This window comes from Vidua macroura, chromosome 11 (genome assembly GCF_024509145.1).
Source record: "Vidua macroura isolate BioBank_ID:100142 chromosome 11, ASM2450914v1, whole genome shotgun sequence".
In the NCBI taxonomy this organism is placed as follows: domain Eukaryota; kingdom Metazoa; phylum Chordata; class Aves; order Passeriformes; family Viduidae; genus Vidua; species Vidua macroura.
The window spans coordinates 8,785,415-8,806,262 of record NC_071581.1 but is presented as its reverse complement, the minus strand read 5'-3'; positions in this window follow the sequence as shown (position 1 = coordinate 8,806,262).

Below are 20,848 nucleotides of genomic sequence, written 5' to 3'. Positions count from 1 at the left end.
TGTTTATTGAAAGAAATAAAAATTGAATTAAAAGAAGGCAGCAATTTTGGTTTGCCTTGCTATTAAGCAAACAGTCTGACCTCTGGCTGACAGGGAAAAAAAAAAACAATTTCACTGCAAAAGAACTTATTTCATTCAAAAGCGATGAAATGTCATTGCTGGGAAAATGCGGAAGAGATTGCACAGGACAGCCTGGGGATGGCTTGTGCATCCAGTGATCCCAGGTGGCCCTCTCCATTTTCCAGCATCACAGCAGTGCTCATGGAGGGCAGCAGGAATCGTGACATCCGTGTCAGCCGTGGATCCAACTGCATCTGACAGGACAGGCAGGGCACTCTGCAGCCCTGCAGCAAGGCAGGGCCCTTTGAACAGTCCTGGGTGACCTGGGGCTGCTCGGGGCCCCCCATGCAATAGGCTGGCTGGTTATTAAGTTCAGCTGCAGACATGCTTTGATTGAAAAGTGTCAGCCCTGAGCTGAGAGCTGCCCAAGTTTGTGGCTGACACAGACCATCTCACATTAATCAGCTTTTTGGCAAGGGCACGCATCCCTCTGCCTTAGCAGATCGCCCAAGGGGACCAGGCCATTCCTCAGAGCTGCTGCAAACCCTCTGGCTCTTTCCAAGGCTTCAGCCCCTGTAAACACTCAGGCTGTGGCCTCCCTGCTCTCTCTTCTAAGGACAGCAAAATGAAATAGCTGCCTCCCTCCTTTTGTGCTCCTGTGTGGGCACTGATCATTAATGCTCTGGCTTTTCTGGGCCCGTGTTTAATGCCTCATTGCAGCTTTTGTGCTGCACAATGTGGTTGTTTCAGGCAATTGATGCAGAGCAAGTGTTTGTACGTGGTTCTCTAGGCTGCCTGTCTGCTACCCAGGATAAATTTGTAATCAGATTGTGTCAGAGCTGAATCTTGGCCTCTCTTGCTATGGACTGTCCCAGTCTGTTTCTCCTGAATGTGAATTCAGGTCGTTCTAGACTCAGTTCTTGTGCCAAAGGTCAAACAAAGTAGAGGATGCCACCAGCACGCAGAGACTTGCTCCTCCAGCCTGGGAAATGCTTCTGCTGTGAGGAACCAGGGGAGAGCTGATGATCAGACATAAAGGGCAGCTGCCACCCTGTCCTCTTTGCCACCTTTTAGAATAAATACACACATTCTTCAGGCAGATTAAGTAATAGTTCTTCATTTTTTTCAAAGCACATCTACTGTAATTGTTAAAGCCAAAAGCACTGAGACCCCCTGCCATGAACTGACACTACTGAGGAAGGCAACTCTTATTTCTCACAAAGCCAAAATACATTTGCAGATGTTATGAGTGTTCAAGCAAGCTACAGCTGAGATGGGAAAGGGCTTCTTTTCCAGTACTTTTCAGGATCAGAACTGAACCTTCACCAATGACACTGCTTTAGATGGTTGGCTTTGGGTGTCTCTCACTAAATTTCCTGTGATACAGCAATCTCCTTTTTGCAGCTCTTCTGCATATCTCTGGTTACCACTGCATTTGTTCTCTGCCATTTGAAAGAGCAGAGACCATACCATCACCCAAGGAGGTTCTAGCATCATTACAAAGGATAAAAAATAAATCACAAAACTTTATCAGAAAAGTATTATATCCAGCACCCTTCTGCTACACAATGAGAATCTGACGCTTGGAGAATCTTCTCTGCTTGCTCTGATTGTTGGCTTAATTATAGTTATTTAAGTAATCTCAGAAAAAGATGCAGACCTAAACAAATTGATAGGAGACAGTGGAATTACATCAATAGAAATTTGAAACAGTTCTTGAATGGACAAGAAATTTTTGCAGTAGTTAAGAAACTAAGTTCTTCATTCATTATTAGATCCAGCTGTGCCATATAAAGAAACAGATTGATGGCATCTAACCAGTAAAATAAACACCCATTTTTCATGGCAGTTGTGGATTGATGCACCATGAAATCTTCTAATAGTCCAGATCTAAAGGCACAGAACCATAAATTGTTCTATTGACACGTCTAGTAGCAGTTTTACAGATGCACTTAAACTGCCGCAAGTAAAATTTTAATTGCCTAATTTTGTGGAAATTATGGACCCAGATCTAGACATCTACATCTGCAGTATGGTATTTGGGAAAAAAAAAGAACTTATAATTCATGTGTAAGATTGAGAGCAGTGTGAATTTGAGTGCACTGCAGCTCCTAAGCCAACAACATTACAAATCATTGAAATTCTTGGGAGTGAAGCCTGGGGAGCCTGGAGAAAAGATTTCTGAGGGAGTGGCTGGGGAATTACAGTTTGATCTTCCTTGGTTTGCTTGAAGTCCTGGCTGAATAACTTTGCATCCATGGTCATGCCTTTAGGCACTGATGGTGTGTGTTTCCTGCCAAAATTGATCAGAGGTAGAGGGAACCTCCTCCCAGATGGATGTCTAGAAACTCATTTCCCTGGCCTGTATGGGGATTTTACAAAGTAATTGTTCTGTTGACTTGTGTAATAGTGATTTCCAATAATTCATAATCCATTGTACATGGAAATCAACTGCTCCACTTCAGACAGTTAATTAAGGTTGCAAACAAACACCCTTTTAGATGGCTTTGTTTTCTTTTCCTTGCTCCTCGTCTCCCCACTAAGTCCTTTTGATTTATACTACCACATTTCAAAGCACCTGCTACATTTAGCAGCTTTGTGCAGTCCCCTTGTGTGGGGCTCCTCTGAACCCATGTGGACACTCAAAGGTCACATTGGGAATGTTTTCCCAACACTTAGACTTAAATGTTTTCATTTTCTAGGGCATCCACTAGAACAGCTTTTCCTTGGAGGAGTCTCTGGTTATTTGTGCTTGAAGCAAAAGTTAGTGAAAAGTCTATTGACCCTTTAAGACACCAATATTCAGCTATTTGCTTGTTGTTCTTTACTTGATAAATTACTAATTTAGGGTGAAATCATACTCTTTAGTGGCTCCCTGTTCATAAATCACAATCTGACATTTTTTCTCTAGGGGAAGATTGCTGTTTGCAGTATGCTCTGCCACCAGAACAGATGACAATATTAGTTTATCAGGAGAAACCTATATTTTAAAAATAAATCTTGATACAATAAATTCCCAGCTCCCTGTATTGCTGCTTGAATGTTTTTATTGCCACATTGTCTCAGTGATCTTGAGCTCAAAAGCCTTTGTAGAGAAAGCAGAGAAATCCAAAATGGAATTTATGATCAAATGTACAGAATGGGGAAATCAGTGTTTCAATTTGACAATAGTTTGACAGCCTACACAGGTATTACAGGAGATTACTCATGCTGATAAGAAATCACTCACCATTTTCAATGAAGCAGCATTTAATCAAGAATAAGATCTTACTAAAACTGGAATCCAGCATTTTTAAGAATCTGGGAAGCTTTTCTTGTTTTAAATTGCCTCCACAAAATTGAAGACTAGAATTTTTTGTGTTTTAAGCCCTTGACTGTTCCAGAACTGGACGTTTCTATTGCAGATGGGTGTCGGGCCTTTCTAATGAGCACACAAGGCACTCTGAACTAGCCTGAGGTCCCTACACACATAACCTGCAGCTTCTCTTTGCAGGAAGAGTGAGACAGGGAAACTTAAGGGTTTTTCTTCTATCTCTTAGATGACAGAAATGGCAATTTCCATTTCAAGCCCTTTTGCTTGCCCCAGGATGCCCAGCCTAGGTTCTGCTGCTGAGACAAGGACCAGCAGCCCAGCCTGGGCTCTTGCTGGGCTGCTGGTGGCAACTCACCCGTGGGAGGGACAGGGGAAGCTCCTTTCCCTGCTCCCCTGGGCAATTGCTTTCTCTGCCTGGGCTGGGTTTCTCTCTCCTCCCCTTGGCTTTCACCTGAGGGAGGTGAGTGATGGCTCAGCCCACGCAGCTGAGCTGGGAGCTGTTCCTGGCAGGATCAGGTGATTCCGGGAGGGAGGATCAGTGCCCTGTGTCTGCTCCATGCTCCCACACAGCACCGGGCTCCCAGGGGACACCAGGGCTCTGGGCAAGCACAGAAGGGTCCTGGCTCAACCCCTGGCTGTGCTGTGGAGCCTTGCCTCCTGTTTCTCCAGGGTAAAACAGGAGCAGTGTGAGAAGCAGTACCCAGGGCTTCCTTTTGATCAAGGTGTGGTCTTTGTTCTTTTTTTCTCAGTGCTTTGGAGAAAGTGGGAAAGGAATGACTAAAAAGTAGGAGGGAAGGAGAAGGGCAGGAGAGGATGCTCAAACTGAGTTCTGCTCCTGGCACCAGCTCCTTCTGTGTCCTCTCCTGCCCTTGCTGCCCTTCCCCTATCTGCCCACCAGTGTCAGAGCTCCTACTCACACATCCCTGCTCTTGTATGCAAGCGTGTCTTCTCTGTGTCCATCGGGTTTGGGGACACATGGCCCAGGCTCCTCACATTCCCTGTGCCCCTGGCCTGGGACTGGCAGGGACTCAGCAGCCACAGCAGCAGCCCTAGGCTCCTCAGCCTTGCTAAACACATTTTAAAAAGCAAACCCCACTGGTTCTTTTGTATTCCAGTAGAGTGCTGCTGGTATAAGAACACTGTTCCCATGGGTCTGGAAATGTCTTTGCATCCCTAATGTGTCTCTACTTCAGAGAAAACAGGCATGTGCAATTAATTCTTATACGTATGCTACTTGAGCCTATTTGAAGTTGTGTGTGTATATGTGCAATTAATTCCCATTATTCAAAAGTGAGAGAGTGAAGGAGGTTTTTTCCCTTTTTCCTTTTTTGCAGTGGCAGGGTAAGGATTCAAACTTAAGGTGTTTTTTTTTTTTTTTTTTTTTTCCCTCCCAGTTCTGTGCTGTCACTTCCAGACCACGCTGCTTGGGAAAGTATAGTCCTCATACAGAGGAACCTCAAGTAATAGGAAGTGAGTGATCAAGAAAGCCATGTTTTAATGATTGTCAGTATGCAGCAAAATCAAGGAAAATTTAGCAGCAATCTCTGATTTAGTCCTTAATGAATTTGGGATAATTCACTTTTTTCTGGGAGAACAATGGTCTTTCTGAAGGATGCTGTCATGATAAGAGCAATAAGAAATGGTTATCTGTTGGTACTAAGGCTTGTTCTCAGTGCAAGTTGCCTCCTGAAATTAGTTTGTAGTGTACTTAATGTACACTGAGTTTGGCTCTCTCTGTGGTGCCTCTGTAAAATGTTCCTTTGGGTAAGGACTTAAGTGCATAGCTTTAGGGTTTGCAAATTTTATTCACCATCTAGAACCCCCTCCAGTGTTCAAGCAGGCAGGGCTATGACCTCTGCTAAAAGAGCAAAAGAGGAGAAGGAAGACCAAGTGACAGACTCTTAGTGCAGTATCTTATCTTTGCTTCCAAACATAATTTTAGCTCCTCAGAAACAAGGTTAATGCACACAGGCAGCTCGATACAATTCCTGCTCTTTTCTATTCATGATGTAACTCATAAAAATGTCTTGCACCATTTATGTGGAGTCTGTTGTACTTGACATAAAAAGGTGGAAAGAAGTTGTTTCATGGAGGCTGTAGCACAGTCCTCTGGGAGTCATGAAACTCAATTTTCCCTGACTATAATTAATATCTTTCCCATTATGGACTCGGGGATGATCCATGTAGACTGAGTTGGCAGCAAACTAATCACCAGAAGAGACACAGGGCTGGGAGAGTCATATTCTGGATAGCCATTTAGAAAATGAACTTGAGGGAAGATCCGAGAGAGGCACTAACATCAGGCTTTATGGCTGTGCCCTGCCATCTCCACAAACGAAAGCGGGGCCTCTCCCTGGCCTCCAGCAGTTGTTATGCAGTGCAGTGGGTCATTTCAGCAGCACCTTTATCAAGTTCTGATTGCACACAAGGGGCCAAAACCATTCCTTGATGCAATCCCCCTCACTTTGCTGAAGGAGCACTGTAGCTGAATTTGGTTCACACTTGCTGTGAATTGCAGCCTTTTACCAGAGATACAGAAATTAAATGAGAGGTCAGCACAACATTTTCCATCCCCATGAAATCGTTTTTTCTCAATAATTATGGGCCATGACATTTATCACCAGGTAGCTGTGCCTATCTTTCTGTCAGATGTAATGCAGGCCAAAGCTGTCGAGACCACAGTGTCACATGGCCTCGAGCAGCCAGCTATTCCAGGGAGTGCTTTTAACTCTAAGTGCCCAAATGGGCCAGATGTGGTGTGCATTCTCTTTGTGTGACATTGTGGGGTGACAAAACAGTGCCTGGCCTTTGTGTGAAGCCTAGAAGAGCAGACTCATATGACAGTGTAGCCTCAGGGAGGAGACACTGCTTGGTCAACTACCAGAAAGCTGAGGATGTCAAAACCATCTTTTATTTAAACCATTGGGACATGGCTACGGCAGCAAAAGGCTTCCATGGACTGGGAGTTTCTGCCACTATGAATTGAACCTCTGGGGCTTTTTCTTTTATTTGCCAGTTGGTCTCTCTCCCCATGGACTATGGCAGCTGCTGTCCCAACAGTCAGCACAGGGCTGGATGTTCCTCTCCAGATTTGAGTGCAGTGGAACAGCATTGCACCTGTCAGGCTGGGTCTCTTCTGCTGTCCCTTGAACATGTCCTGCTTATCAGTTTCCACTTTTATCACCATTTTCTGCTCAGGGACAAAACCTCCTTTTATGTTCCAACAAAAAATGTTCTCTAAAGTGATTTCTGACTTATGTCTGATGTCTTCCGCTATTAGACTTGGTTTTTTATAAGAAAAATTCTTTTCTATGGTATTCTGGATGAACCAGTTTAGATGTTTTCAGGGATTTCACCCTGACATCTCTGAGGAAGCACATAGGAGTGTGTGACGAGCTTGGTGTAGTTAAATCACCATGGAAATATCCCCAAACCCTGAGAGTCATTTCAATAATAAGCAACATATTTACTGGTGGAGTGAGAAACCAAAGCCTTCTCTGTGTTTCCTGAGCAAGCCTCTGAAATGTTTTCATGCAGTGAAGGAGACTGAGCTGTGACTGAGGCAGTCAGCAGCCTGAAGGAGCCCGTGCTGTGATTTTAGCTCTGCTGGAGGAGCCATGAGCTCGTCACACAAGGGCAGCTTTGGGAGGGATGGAGCTGTGAGGCCAAAGAAGGCAGGAAGTGCCTGGCATGGAAGTGTGTGGCATTCCTCTCATTACAGCCACCTCTCCCTTCTATGGGTTCCTTTTCTGGCTGCTACAGGCAATGACCACACTACCATCTCAGAGTAGCACATGATAGCAAACATTCACACCTCCCATCCAAGCCAGGGAGAGTTCAGCATGTTTTAATTCTGACAGGCTTCACAAATCAGGACCAAGTCCTTCATTTACCAGTTATCTGCACTTGTCTGACAGTGATCAAGCCCACTGGTGTTATCCTATTTGTATAGGTCAACAGCATTAATTGCTTTTCCTGCATCTTGTGTATTGAGCATGCAAAGCGTGGACTGTCTTGCCAAGAATAGCGGCAGAGGCAAATTACAGACTGCTTATGTTGGGGTAATCATAAGATGCTTCCAGGTAATTTTAATAAATTAGTTGTTCAAGTCACTCAGATAGCACTAAATTAATATGTCTAGAGCAATGTGCTGCATTTTCTATCAATCTTTTTTTTTTTTATTCTTCTTAATTACATTTCCTCCACTTTAGCTATTGCCTTCTAGCTGTGGAACCACTATACTTTAGCTGCAGTAGGTACAAAGATTAGAATACAAACAGTGCATTTAGCTCTCAGCAGGGGGCTGAGTTTAAAAATGGTTCTGTGAGTGAGTGCACAACAATGTTAAATGTGGAGTGTACCACAGATCGAGGAGCAGTTCAGAGAATCCTGTTCAGCTAATGCATGAGGAACATACCCAGGGCTACAGAGTCTGCAGAGACACTAGAAAAGACAGCCCTGAATACCTAGTGGGCTATTTTTGTGTAGATAATGGAGGGCACTTGGCTTTTACTAAACATCAGAGATGAAAATTCTTAATAAAATAGGTTACTTTAGACCTAGCAGAGGCTTCCCTTCTCTGCACAGTGGTATTATCAAAGTCCTTGAAGCTAAAGAAGCCATGGGAAATGTCACTTGCATCTTCAAAGGCCATTTTTTCCCTTTCTCTGCTGCTGATATGTCAAGAGCAATTCTAGTGAAGTCCAACCAGTTAGACTGGCAAAGAACCAGTCCAGATCACCTCTTCAGAATACAAGGCCCTGATCCTGCAAATCTGTCCTGCCTTCACAGGCAGCTTCTGACATTCTCTGCAAGTTTATGAGTTACCTGCACTGAGCTCTTTGGCAAATGCTCTCCAGTAACACCTCTCCAAAACTTTCAGCATGCTTCAGTACTGGAAGGTGGGATTTCAGCCTAGTGACAAAGGAGGTTAGCAGAGAGTGCTGAACCATATTGAACATACCAACACAGCTTTATTAGCTTCTTCTTACTTCTGGAGACAATGAATTGGCAGAGCATATGCAGAGAGATTTGGAAAAAAACCTGGGAATTCAGTGCAGAAACTCTGGCTTACAGCCATGGCTCATCCAACCCTGAGGTTGGAATACATTTTCCTTGGGTGTACTCCAAAGGGAGGGGAATATCTGATGTACTGGCAGGGGGGATGTAAAAGCACAAAAATTGCAAAATTGGCACAAATCTGCTGAAGATACAAGTGAGGAAATCATCCTTAACTGGCACCAATAAAATCTTTGTGATGGAATAGCTATATTTAGATTTCTCCCTGTTTCTTCACACATTTTCTGGGTGTGGTGTTTTTTCCTTTCTTTTTCCAAATCTGTGAATTTTTACATGATTTTACTAATAATGTTGACACTAGGCTAGTGCATCCTTTAAGACAAAACCTACATGTTGGCTGGGCTCCAGGAAGCCTAGTTGTTATTGTTTATGCATGATGTCAGCCACAGTGTTGCCTTGGCAGTAAGGTCTAGCCCTAGAGCCTGGCCTGTTTGTGTTTTCTAATTTACTATGTATTTCCATATATCCTGTTGGGCAGTTTGTATCTAGCAGAATAGTTTTGTTCATATATTTAATATTCTAGCTGAAGGTAAGATAAGCAATCAAATTGTAGCAGTCTCTGTTCTTAAGAGAGTCCTGTTTACCAGTGCTTCACTTGCACCTTTTAATTCAAGTGTTGTCACTTGGGTTGCATGATGGATGTTTAGGGGAAACACCAACTTAGTTTTAGCCAAAGTTCATCTTGAGTTGAGGGATTTTGATCCTTTTCCTCTTGATTTTTATCTTTTTTTTTTTTCCAGTGTATCACTCTGAAATATGTATGAATGCTTCCAATTATGATTTCTGGCCATCTGTGCAGTCTAATGGGGATTTCATAGGCTACTTCTAGTAAAATTTCTCATTTCTTATCCATTTTCTGGAGGACTGAACTTGTACAGGAGATATGTGAGGAATGCCCTTGAGATTTTGAAGTGCTGAAGAGAAGAGCACATAGAGAACAATGCAACCAAACAAAAGCTTAAAAGCCACTGGAACATCCTGGGATACTTGATAAAGCTGAACACACTTTCCTTTAAAGCAAGGCAATGTGTGCCTAGTATTGAAGTGAAGTCAACTGCTCAAAAAGTGAGTACAGGTTATCAAGACAAATATTTTAAAAGCAAGATCTGCTTTATTGGGAAAGCCTCTCAAGAGAAGGAGTGGAAGATTCTTCACATAGCTCTTTGCAAAATGAGATTGGTCAAAAGTAATCAGTCTTGGCTCACTGCTGCACTAACTAGGTAATAGAAGACAGCCTCAGGTCTTTCCCATGTCTAATTATTATGCTTCCATGAATATTCTCCAAATTCAGGTCACTCAAATCATTAGGTGCTGATCACAGATGAACATTTCCTAGCCTGATTTGCATATTGTAGTATGTGCTCAAAGGTTTTAGGAATCATGGGTGAAAATTTAGGATTTGTGGATGGAAGAGCTGAACTAACTGCATCTTATTGAAGATCGAAGGCCAGCAATTCTCCAATGTGCCTGAAGCTCTAAGAAACACAAGTTTCACACAAGTGAATTCCCCCTAAATGAATTGTTGGTGCTCAATCTTGAAACAATGGTTCCAATCTTCTAATTTTAAAGTTTCTAAATTTTCTATGCACAAGTTGTTCTTATAGAATTTCTCCTGCTAAGCAAGAATAAACAAACTGTTCCCACAGGCACAGTATTTAGAGCTCAGCATACTGGTTGTTTCATGGGGAGTGATGAAATTAATAGATCTGTGGTTGAACTACCCCAGCAGACTGCAAAGGGGAAGTTTCCAAAAGCAGAATCACGTTTGCAGTGCAGTGTTCCTACGAACACAAAGACTAGATTAGTTTTGAACATCCTAGCATCCCATTTCAAGAAACACTCTGCTTCTCGAGGATAAGTTTAAGCATTTGTGGTATTTGTATAACATTTATCCCCAAGGAGAACACTGTTAGTATAAAATTCTCCTTTGTGTGCTTTTTGTTCTCTTCCTGACTGGCTGTGGGCTTTGGTAATTCAATGGTGATGATAAAATGTGTGAGTTACCCTACTGCAGTTTGGTTTCTGTTTCTCATTGTTGTATGTAGCGTCCAAAACAATTTTTTGTACCCATTTACTATGGCAGCTGATTTTTAATTTCTTCCTAGCTGGTTTCTATTGCAAGAACAAATTCCACTACAAGAAAAAGCTGGGGTTTTGTGTTTCTGGTCCAGCCAAAACCATCACAGAATTTAGTCCTGCTAGCACAGCCTCAAAGGCTCTTTACATTTACAGTGAAACCCTTGTAGGCAGAGTATAAGAGCAGCTTATATAAAATAGAAATATCCAGGGGGCTTTAGGATATGCTTTGAAAGGATCTTGAAGTTTTAGTTTTGCTGTTGATCTCAGAAGTCTCTAGCAACGAATGCAAAGAATATTTTCTATAATAATTTGTGGCAACCTGGTCACACACCCAAGTCAGAATATATCTCAGAAAGTACACTTCTGAGATAAAAGTACCAAGTCCTGCAGTCTTGGTTAAAGCCCCGTGGATGAGGGAAAGCTGTATAGAAAGTATGCTTGTGAAGCTAAACATTCACTAAAACGTGACCTTCAGAGTTTTGGTGTTGAAATTCCACTCATGAGGTAGAGAAAGGTTGTAAAAGCAGAAGAGGATTAAAAGCCTCTTGGCTGTTAGGCTGTGAGTGCAGCTGGCTGAGAGCCTCCTGAACACCCCTCCCCTGTGCAGTTCCTCACCTTTTCCCTCTGCATTCCACACAAACATGCCAGCCTGTATTTTCTATTTAGAATAATAATCCATGGAATACCACAGGTACCTGCTGAGCCCAGCTATCTTGTCTGTGACCCTCCCAGGCCATCATTCACTCCAGTTGTTCACAGCTTGCCAGAGCTTTCATTCTGGTTTTGTGACAGCGTTTATGGCTTCATTTCAGGCACGTGAGACCTCCCCAGGCCTGCCTGACTCATCCTTGGATGGCCTGAAAAGCAGCAGACAGGTCCCCTCTAGCCTGGCCAGAGCTCTGACAGCTGACAATTAAAGATTGCATTAGGCAGCAATGGTGCCCTTGCAGAGCCAGCTGATGTCACACACTGAGCTGCTGCCACAAACTGAAAGGGCGCTTTGGAAAATTGGACTCTGTGGAAATGGGTGGTGGTGATGCCTTGGGACTGCAAAAGCCCACAGTCCTCTCTCAGACCCAGCAGTGAGAAATGTCACAGGATCTTGAACAATGATCTGAGCTTTAAAAACTAATACAAAACCCATGCCAGGTCCATTTTTTAAAACTACTTGAAGCATCATGTATCAAAGTAACTGGAAGCTAAGCTGAGGGAAAATCTTTTGTTTTTTGCTAAGCAAATTCATTGCAGCTTAACTGGGAAAAGTTCACAGGAACATTTTTCAGTGCGAGACTGTTGCCTAAATTTGTCACATTTCATGAAGGTGCTGTCAAGATGAAAAATGTCACCAAGAAATCGGCTACAGAAATTCAGGAACATGGGAATTGGGTAGTTTTGGGGGGTTTTCTCCATGGGAGAAGGAGCCGTGGTTTTACTGCTTCTGAGGTTTGTGTCTGCTTCTTCATAGTTTGAATTGAAAGCAGTGGGAACAGCTCAGTCAGGCCTGGAGTCAGGCAGTGTGGGTGCTGCTCTGGCTCTGTGGGAGCGAAAGGGTTTCTTTTATTTAATTATCTGTCTGTGTCTACCACCTAATATGTTAAGCTCACTGTACTCCCAGTAGCTTTTAGGGATGATGGAAACGTGGTTTAAAGTTAGTGGTGTTCTTTGGTACTTATCTCGTGTTCAGTGCCTGTCTTTGGTGATTTAACCACAAAAGAGCTTGGAAATTCACGAAATTAAAGGGGTTTTCATACTGACCTTCAGTGACAACCTGGGTTTGCTCTAAAGTCCTTCCCAGGGAAAAGCAGCTATAAATTAGAAAACCCTATAGAATCCACTAAAGGGAATCTGAGCTTTTTTCCCTACCCCTGAAACTTCCCTATAAACTTAAGTATCCTGAAGCCCTCATACAGGTGTTCTTCCCTTTGGCAAGGCCCACTGAAAGAGACCAAGATTTATTTTAGCTGGGTTAAAAATGAAAATAAGCATGTATGTTTTTAAAATTACTGGTGATTGTTAGAAATAAGCAGGTTACTCTGCCAGGCTTAGATCTGTAGGATCAGGTTATATGTTCATGTGTAGCTATTGGCATACTTTGATTTTTTACTGAAAGACCACATTCCAATGTGGACCTCTGCCATTGCTGTGAGAGGGAGATCAGAGGACTCCTCAGTGTAGAAGCTGAAGAGCAGATCCTATCAGGAAAGAGAAATCTGGCCCTTTTAACAGGGACTTTGATCTGAGTGGAGGCAGCTGTATTCTGTAAATTGTCTCTGAAAAAACATCAGAAGTGTAGTCTCCAATTATTCACTGAGCAGAACTTTTCCTATTGCAGTAGCTATCATGTCTGTGACATAAAGCTGTGAGAGAGTCATGTTATAAAGTTCAAGCATCCTATTTATATTAATTTTTTCAGATTTGTTTCCCCTACCTTCTGATTAAAATGTGTAGCCACTGTGATAGAGGTGCCCTGCTGGAGCTTCTTCTTTCATATGAAGGCACTGATAATGTCAAGAAAACAAATGGAAGAGAAAAGCTGTCTGATTGAAAGTAAATACTTAGAGCAGTTTCAGCAGTCCTTTGGGTGGAAGCTAATATAAAGTTGCTTAGTAAATCAGTAAACAAGTTAAAATGTGCACAAAAAAGATAAAGAAGTAGAATGCCATCTGAAATGAAGGGCTCCCAGGAAATAAATCAAGCAATCAAATATGTGAGGAGCTGGGCAGAATCTCAATCCTCTGTGCTGCAGAAGGCACAGACAACTCTCCTCTCACACTTCTGCATCTCTGAAGTTATTGGTCTTAACTGTAAATACTTTGTAGTTCTGCCAAAACTTACTTAACCTTTATGGCCAGTGTGCCTTGATGACAGACTTCTCTGTGGAGGATTGAAGAGAATTTGAATTATTGCCATTAGCACTGTACCACTAACTGCTACAAGGCTCGTGCCTATGTTGGATATTTATGTGGTTTGGATAGATGAAGATAATGATAATAAGTTTTTCAGAGATGCACTTTTCCAAAGTCTACAAAATGTATTTATTTCAACTAAACAGGTAAAACTGCAATACAGTTATGTCTCTAATAGAACTTAGACTTTAAGAAGGCAAGAAATCTGTAGCTTAGTTTCTGTGGAAACTGAGCACTCAGAAACCCACTGTGCACCTTTAGAAATCTGTAATAATGCTTAAGCTGCTATTGCCCCAATTTTTCACCCCTAGCAGAGTCTCATAGTTTCCATTGGGCTTATGTATATCTTTTGGGTTGTAGGAGGCATGTAGTGAGTCTTACTTCAAGTGTTTGAAGTTAGATGCTATTTCTTTTTTTATATTTATTGTACTAGAATATTCTCTCATTAATAGTTAAAGCATTATGGGGGGAAAGTGTTTCACAGTCATGTGCTTATGATGTGTTTGCAGACAGGACAGGATGATGGCCACTTTGAGGAAATCCACCTTCAGTACCATGGCACTGTTTCACCTGGCTCCAATGGATCTATCCAGATCTAGGGAAGTTCAGGTTTTAAATGGATGACCCAGGTGTCTTGTTTGAAAACTTATAGACAGCACTGTTTACCAACAGCTGTTTAAGATACAGGATGTTTGCTTAGAAACTATGACAGATCAGGAAAACAAAATTAAAGAACAAGCTGAATGTGTGTTTATGGTTTGCTTCATGCTGAGCAGGACAGGCTTTCTTCTGGAATTAGAGGGAAGGTCTGGGCCAATTTGCAGCCTTCTGGGGCTCACCTGCTCACTAGTGGAAGTTGCACAGGTGAATGCTCCCAACAGAAATGTGCTGCTCTGGAAGGCTGAGAACATTTGCCCTGGTGGTATCTCGTTAGACTAACAGAGTGTGGCATCCCATCCCTGTCTTCCTGTGAGCAGACACCAGCTTGGAGGAGCTGCTGGCAGCCTGCAGCCCCACTGCTGCCTTGTCACAGAGGCTGTGCTGCAGCAAGCAAGTACTGTGGTTTGGCTTTGATCCACTGAAAATCCTCCTCTGTAAACCAGTGTAGGTGTCCATTTCCTCCCTTGTGCCTTGGCAGAATCTGAGTGGTGTTTTGTTTTTCTTTACTGTCAGGGTACTTTGTGTATCTTTCGCACCACTAGCAAAAGCACAAGTGCTCAGCAGCCTCTTCCCTTTGCTGTCTGCTACCCTGAGCAGCCCAAAGGGGCAGTGCCAGTCCCCGTGTGTGCTGTTCTTGATCAGCTCTGGATCCAGTCTGTGTGGTGATTAGTGACCCCTGCACTCATCATATGCATCAGGAACCTTTTCTAAACCAGAGAATTAAACTTCTGTCGAGCTCTACGTCGTGAGTCTGTCAGTGTGTCTAAGCAATTCTGCCTGGTCAGCCCTTTGGTGAAGACAAGAATAAATAATAATGGGAGGCCTTTCAGTCAGCCATAACCACGCTCTGTTGGGTGGTCAGCAGGACTAGGGACTGTGGCCAAAGCCTTTAACCACTCATCCAAACCAATTTGCTCTCTATCTCAAATGTTCCGTGATTTGAAAGCTTTTTGAACAAAGAATGAAGTTTTACAAAATACACCCTCTCTAAATGAGTTTAACAAAGCTCGCACAGAAAGCAGAATTTGTGATGCAGTCATGTTTTCTAAGACATTGTGGCTTTGTGCATAAAACTGTGTAAGGAATTTAAATCTTCCTGAATTGAGCTGAACTTGAAAATGTTATAATTACAAATGTTCTCTTTTCCAGAGATAGGAAAAGGAATTCTTACCACTTGCTGTCCTTTTTATTCTTCTTGTATTTCAACAGCATCAGGTATCTAGATTATGTCTCAAAACTGTGTGTAGACTATATAGGTGAACTGCACGTTCAACAAATCCAGCTTTCAGAGAAGAAATCGGTATGGGACTGGGGTTTTTTTCTCTGTGATTAATCACAGATCATGAGGTTGTCTCTCTCAGGCCTTGAAAATTCATTCCACACATAGGTATATTTTTTAATATTGAGCATGCAGATGTGACTACTGTGATTAATCTTTTTGTTTATGTTCTTTTTAGTCTTGCTGCACACCAGTGTCATTGGATCACATTATTTTGTTTCCTTTTCTTTCCCTTCTTCATTACTCAAAATGAATGGAAAAATAAACTTAAATTAATATTTGTGCTTACTGCAAGCTACATCTTTCCTCCTCATATCATACAGTTCCCAATTATGTTGCTGGCATTTAATGAACTTGAAGTATTCAAGATAATAATTTGATTCTGTTATTAAGGAGAAAATAATTTTGGCATAGAATAGCTAATACTACATGTAAGCAAAAAGCTGACAGGCTGTGGATTGTTTATGAAGCAAGTTTTGAAATTCTGTTTTAAGACTGCATGTTTATTCAAGAAAAAATGGTTGGAGTTTTTTTTTCTTTTCTTTTTTTTCTTTTTTTTTAAGAGTCTGTGATATCAATCACAACCTACCTGTTAGGCATAGCTTAATCAGCAATCACATAATGAGATCAAATATGCTCTGTCAGAAAAATCTGTTTCTGCCTGGAGCTCTGGGCAAGTTACATAGTAATATAGTACACTTCTATTTCAGTACCCCCTGAACATCAAATAGCTACATTTTCATCAGGTATTAGCCAAAACACTTGCTAAAATCTTGCAAGAATTTAGTAAACATAAATGGAAAAAGAAAATATATTTCTAGCAAAGTATTGGTATGTTTAAATCAACAACAATTTTCTGGACATGCATTTTTGGGAATGGAAATTAATCTTAAATTGAAATTCTTTCTTTTAAGTACATAGTGTTTTATGAATTCTCATGAATTCCTGCTTTCTTTACAGATGTGTTCTGGCATAAAACCTCCGTTTGTTAACATGTCCATCTTGTAATGGGAGAGACAGTTCTGTTTGGTAGTAACTTCTCTATTTTCATCCCATAATTTCAGAATTAATGCCAGTTCCATAGACCTGGGTAATCACCATTCAGAGATAATCCTCTCTGCTCCAGGCCTTCCTTTCCCTAATATGCAGGATGGCACAGAATTTGGGGGGTTTGCTGTTGGCAGGTTTTCATCCCCTCCTTTCTGATGACACACTTAACCCCCCTGTTACTTTAATGAGCTTTGAATTGCGTGTCCTGCCCTGCCCTGCCCTCTCTGCTCTGGGCTGAGCTCAGCTTGGCCACAGTGCCAGGGGTGTGTGGGCAGAGATTGTCACCTCCTGGGAGGAGCAGGCACCAGAGAGCTGCTGTGCCTGGTGCACGTTGGGCTCTTTGTTTGCGTGTCACTGGAGCTTAGCCTCGTGTTTTAGGTCTTTAGAAATGGTGGTGAGTTTAGCACTGATCAGATTAACGTGACAAAATTAATAAAGTGCTTTAATACACAGGGTGAAGAGACTGAAGGGAATTGAAATTAGGGAGACAGAAGAACAAAGGCACTTCTTAAATGAACATTTTTAGCAGGAGCTTAACATTATAAAGATTAATAGGAATTAATTTACATATATAATGCAGTGTACAGAACACAATTCAAACTGACTACCAATTGTACAAACACTATTATTGTAAAAGAAGAGCTACATAAAATAGGCATATCTGTTTTCTTGCCCTGGCCTAGCAGGCATGCTTGACTAAAGGTACAGCAAGTGCTAGTAATTTCCAGATGTTCTTGTGTCATGTGCCTTTGTCTTGGACTGCACAGGCACAGCCGTCCTGTGTGTTGGCTCTAGTGTGAGTACTTTGATTTTATAGCAGATCAAAGTTATAACTAATGATAACACCAATAATCAACATTTATAACAATGTTGAGCCAAGAAAAAGTGATAGTCTACTGGTTGGTGTCTTAAGGAAGTAAGGATAAAAAAGCCTCAGGAAGAATCAAGTAAGAACAGAAGTTTTATGCAGTGTCCCCCCAGTGCATTAATGTGTATACTTCAGCCCAAAATATACAGGTCAAACTGAATAAGTTCAGCCAGTGTTTTCTCTATTCCTCTGAGATCTCTGCTCATCTTTCCTCAGTGTAAACTGCTGTAGGGACACACCCATTATCTGCCCAGTTGCAGTGTGTATTTATAGTGCTGCAGGAAGGCACAAGTCTGGGCAGCAGCTGCAGTCCAGCTCTGTTCCCAGTGCACTCCTGGCCAAACACCAACATCCTCCTCTTGCATGAAGGTAGATTTACTTGCTTGGAGTGTGCCTTTGGTTTCCAGCTTCTGTAAACCCCTGTCCTCACAGGATGCTCCAAGACCTCTGCACTGGCATAATCTGCCTTGTTACCGTGGGTGAGGGGTTGCATAAAGATGTTATACAAAAAGCAGCAGAAGGGAAGCTGGACACAGTCTCAGGAAGCTTCTGGCAAAACAAGGTGGCTCACATGGCAAGAGGAGTGCAGATGTGTCCTCAGGACAGCTTGTTAGGAGCCAGGCTGCAATAAAGGGCTGGTTTGTAGCTGCTCTCTGTGTCAGCTAATGACTGGTGGTAGTTTTGGGACAGTGAACAGATTTTATCTCAGGGCTCAGATAACAGTACCATGAAGCACTGATCAGTGGCATTGGAGTGTCTACAGAGACATTCAGTATCTGGAAAGATTCCAGTTTAGACAGGTGAAGGCTGCTGCACCTATTTGGAGTTACTGTGTGTTTCCATTTCAAATGCAGTCATTGCTCTGCAATGCAGTTTGGGGCTTGTAGAGAAAAGTTTCTTTGAGCGAAATTTCCTTTTTATAATCAGAATAAACATGTCCCCAAGGCCAGGAGTCCCTTGTCTTCAACCTCTGTGTACAACAGCACTTGGAGTGGTGCTACTTCACATTTGGATGGAATAGCTGGGGCCTCAGTTTTAATTTTTTTTTGTTGCATTATTTATCATCTTAGAGCACATCTGTGGGTTCTGCAGGTAGTATGCTGCCCTCAGCCATTTTCTGCTCTGGAATAAGGAATCCCCCAAAATCCAGGCAAATACAGAGTCAGTGGATTGATCCAAGCTGGATCACACCATTAAGTGTAGCCTGTCATTTACAAAATAGGTTCGAGATTGGTTTGTTTGCTGCAGCTGGAAACCTTCATTTCATTACACAAATTATTTCTCTGAAAGCTGCTAAGAAGGATTGTGGTCTATAATTAGAATAATACCCCACAGGATTACATTCACAAATGTAATTATATAATCATTTAGAACTAAATTGTGCCATGAAACTACAGGGTTTTTAAAATGGTACTAGCATTTCTGGAGGGTTCTTTTTAAGATTTTCTGTTATAATGCAGTTGCCACAGGCCAATTAGAAAGACTTCCAGTTCAGCTGAGAGCTCCTCTCTCCTTTTCCTATCAATAGTTTGAGATTAATCAAGATTAGAGCTTGTATTCAAATACCTGCTGTGATTCAGAACCGGTGAGTGGCACTGGGATCAGGTGCAGGTGATTTGCTTGCAGTGTTTGAGGTGCAATGCTGTAAGCTGGAGTGTGTCTGTCAGAAGCCCACAGAGGAAGGCTGCTCTACACGGGCTGCTTTGGTGTTCAGTGCAGTTCAGAAGGGGACCATGAGATGGTGGGATGGTTCTTTGGGGCAGAAGTATCACAGCTCTGTGTCAGGGAGAACTGTTTGTGCCCACAGGGAGGGGCGATTCCTCTGTGTCCAGAGCCAGCCTGGCTGTCCAGCCTCACTCAAGGACATGCTGCAGGTTCTGATGGGGTGGTGCAGCTGCACTGTCCCTGTTCTCCTTGCAGCTGTACCCAGGACAGCCTTTGGATGCACTGTGATGGGAATGTGAATACACTGATCCCTTTGCATACCTGAAACCTGAGTGAATGTGTCAGTGCAGCTCATGAGTGAACATTGACACAAAACTATTTCACACTAAATTAGTTTCACTGCTCTCCTGCTTGAAATGAATCATAAATACAAAATAAAGAAGTTTTGCTTTTCTTTTTCACAATTGCAGAGCCCTTTTTATTAATACTTCTATTAACACTGTTGATACGGCATCAAGTTGAATCCTCTTTTACCTCGGTTTCCTCACTCACAGTGTCTTGTCTGTTCCACAGACAAAAGTGTACCAGAAGGTTTGTTTAGTGCAGTAAAACTGCAGAAATAGGAGCAGTACATTGCCCTGTTTTATTAGGAATTCATCCACTGTCCTTTCAGGTTGCAAACCCCCGGTTAGTGAGTCAATGGGCAATAGCAGGGTAAACTAATGAGGTACTACAATATTTGCAACCTGAGAAAGGCAAATATTTCACAGAGCTCTCCAATTATCTCTGGTAGCCTTGTACACTTCTAATGAGCACAAGGTAATCAGCCTATCTCTTCACTGTATTAACAAGAGCCACTTAAAATTCTCCAGGATTCCTGTGGAGAACTGATATATGGACCCAAATGGATAAATAAAGAGGTCGTGCAATTACCACTTCAAGGACTTCAAGGGCTGCCATACTATTCCCAGGGCTGGCTGGCTGTGCCTGTGCTGTGTTTTGTTGATGCCTTTATTGTATGCAAACTAAAGAGACAGTGATTTTGGAATTGCAAGGATGCTTTAGCAGCAGCTTAATCTGGCTGCTGTGAGACTACAAAAATCATTTTCCTCCAAGACAGCATCTCCTAACAAGGTGTTCAGCTGCCAGCACACAGCTCAAGCAGCGCAGCTGGGCAAGAAAGAGGATGTCAGAAAATACAAACCTGAAAACACCAGCAGTTGCTGGCTGACTTTTACCATCCCATCCCTTGTCAGGGACAGCAGGAGGCTCTCAGGAAGCAGCCAGCAAGGCACCATGGCCTCCTACTTTGGGAGGGAGTCTCTCTTCCCACAACCTCCCACGGCAAGGAATGTCCAGGACAAGACCTGAAGCTGTGGAGGTAGGAGCACAACAGAGGTGTGTGGAGTGGTGGGAAGAGCTGGATGTGTTCTTGTTTATCATATACCTTAACACCGTGGAGACTAAAGATGAAGAATACACATTAAATGTTAAATGCTTCTGCTCAGCAACAGTTGCTATATTTGTTTGATATCTTTTAAAATAAGGACAGGAAAAAATGTTGCTCAAGTAGATTTTTCCTGTGAGATTGGAATGTACAGAAATTTGTTAATACTCAACAGAAACTTGGAAAGAGAATTTGTGAACATTCTCCATTCCAAAAGTCTGTGTCATAGTGAAAGCCATTTATAATCAGAGGTTTACAGGAAAAAAATATCAGTCATTTAAAAATGTGAACTGACAGCCAGTATCCTTTCTAATTCCCTAATCTGCAGCTGTGCTGAATTCAAACATGCACTTTTGGATGCTCAGGAGATTGGTACTGAGGTATGTTCTTCCACTTTTAGTACCCCCTGGACTTAAAGTTAAACCATATGGTTTATGGTATG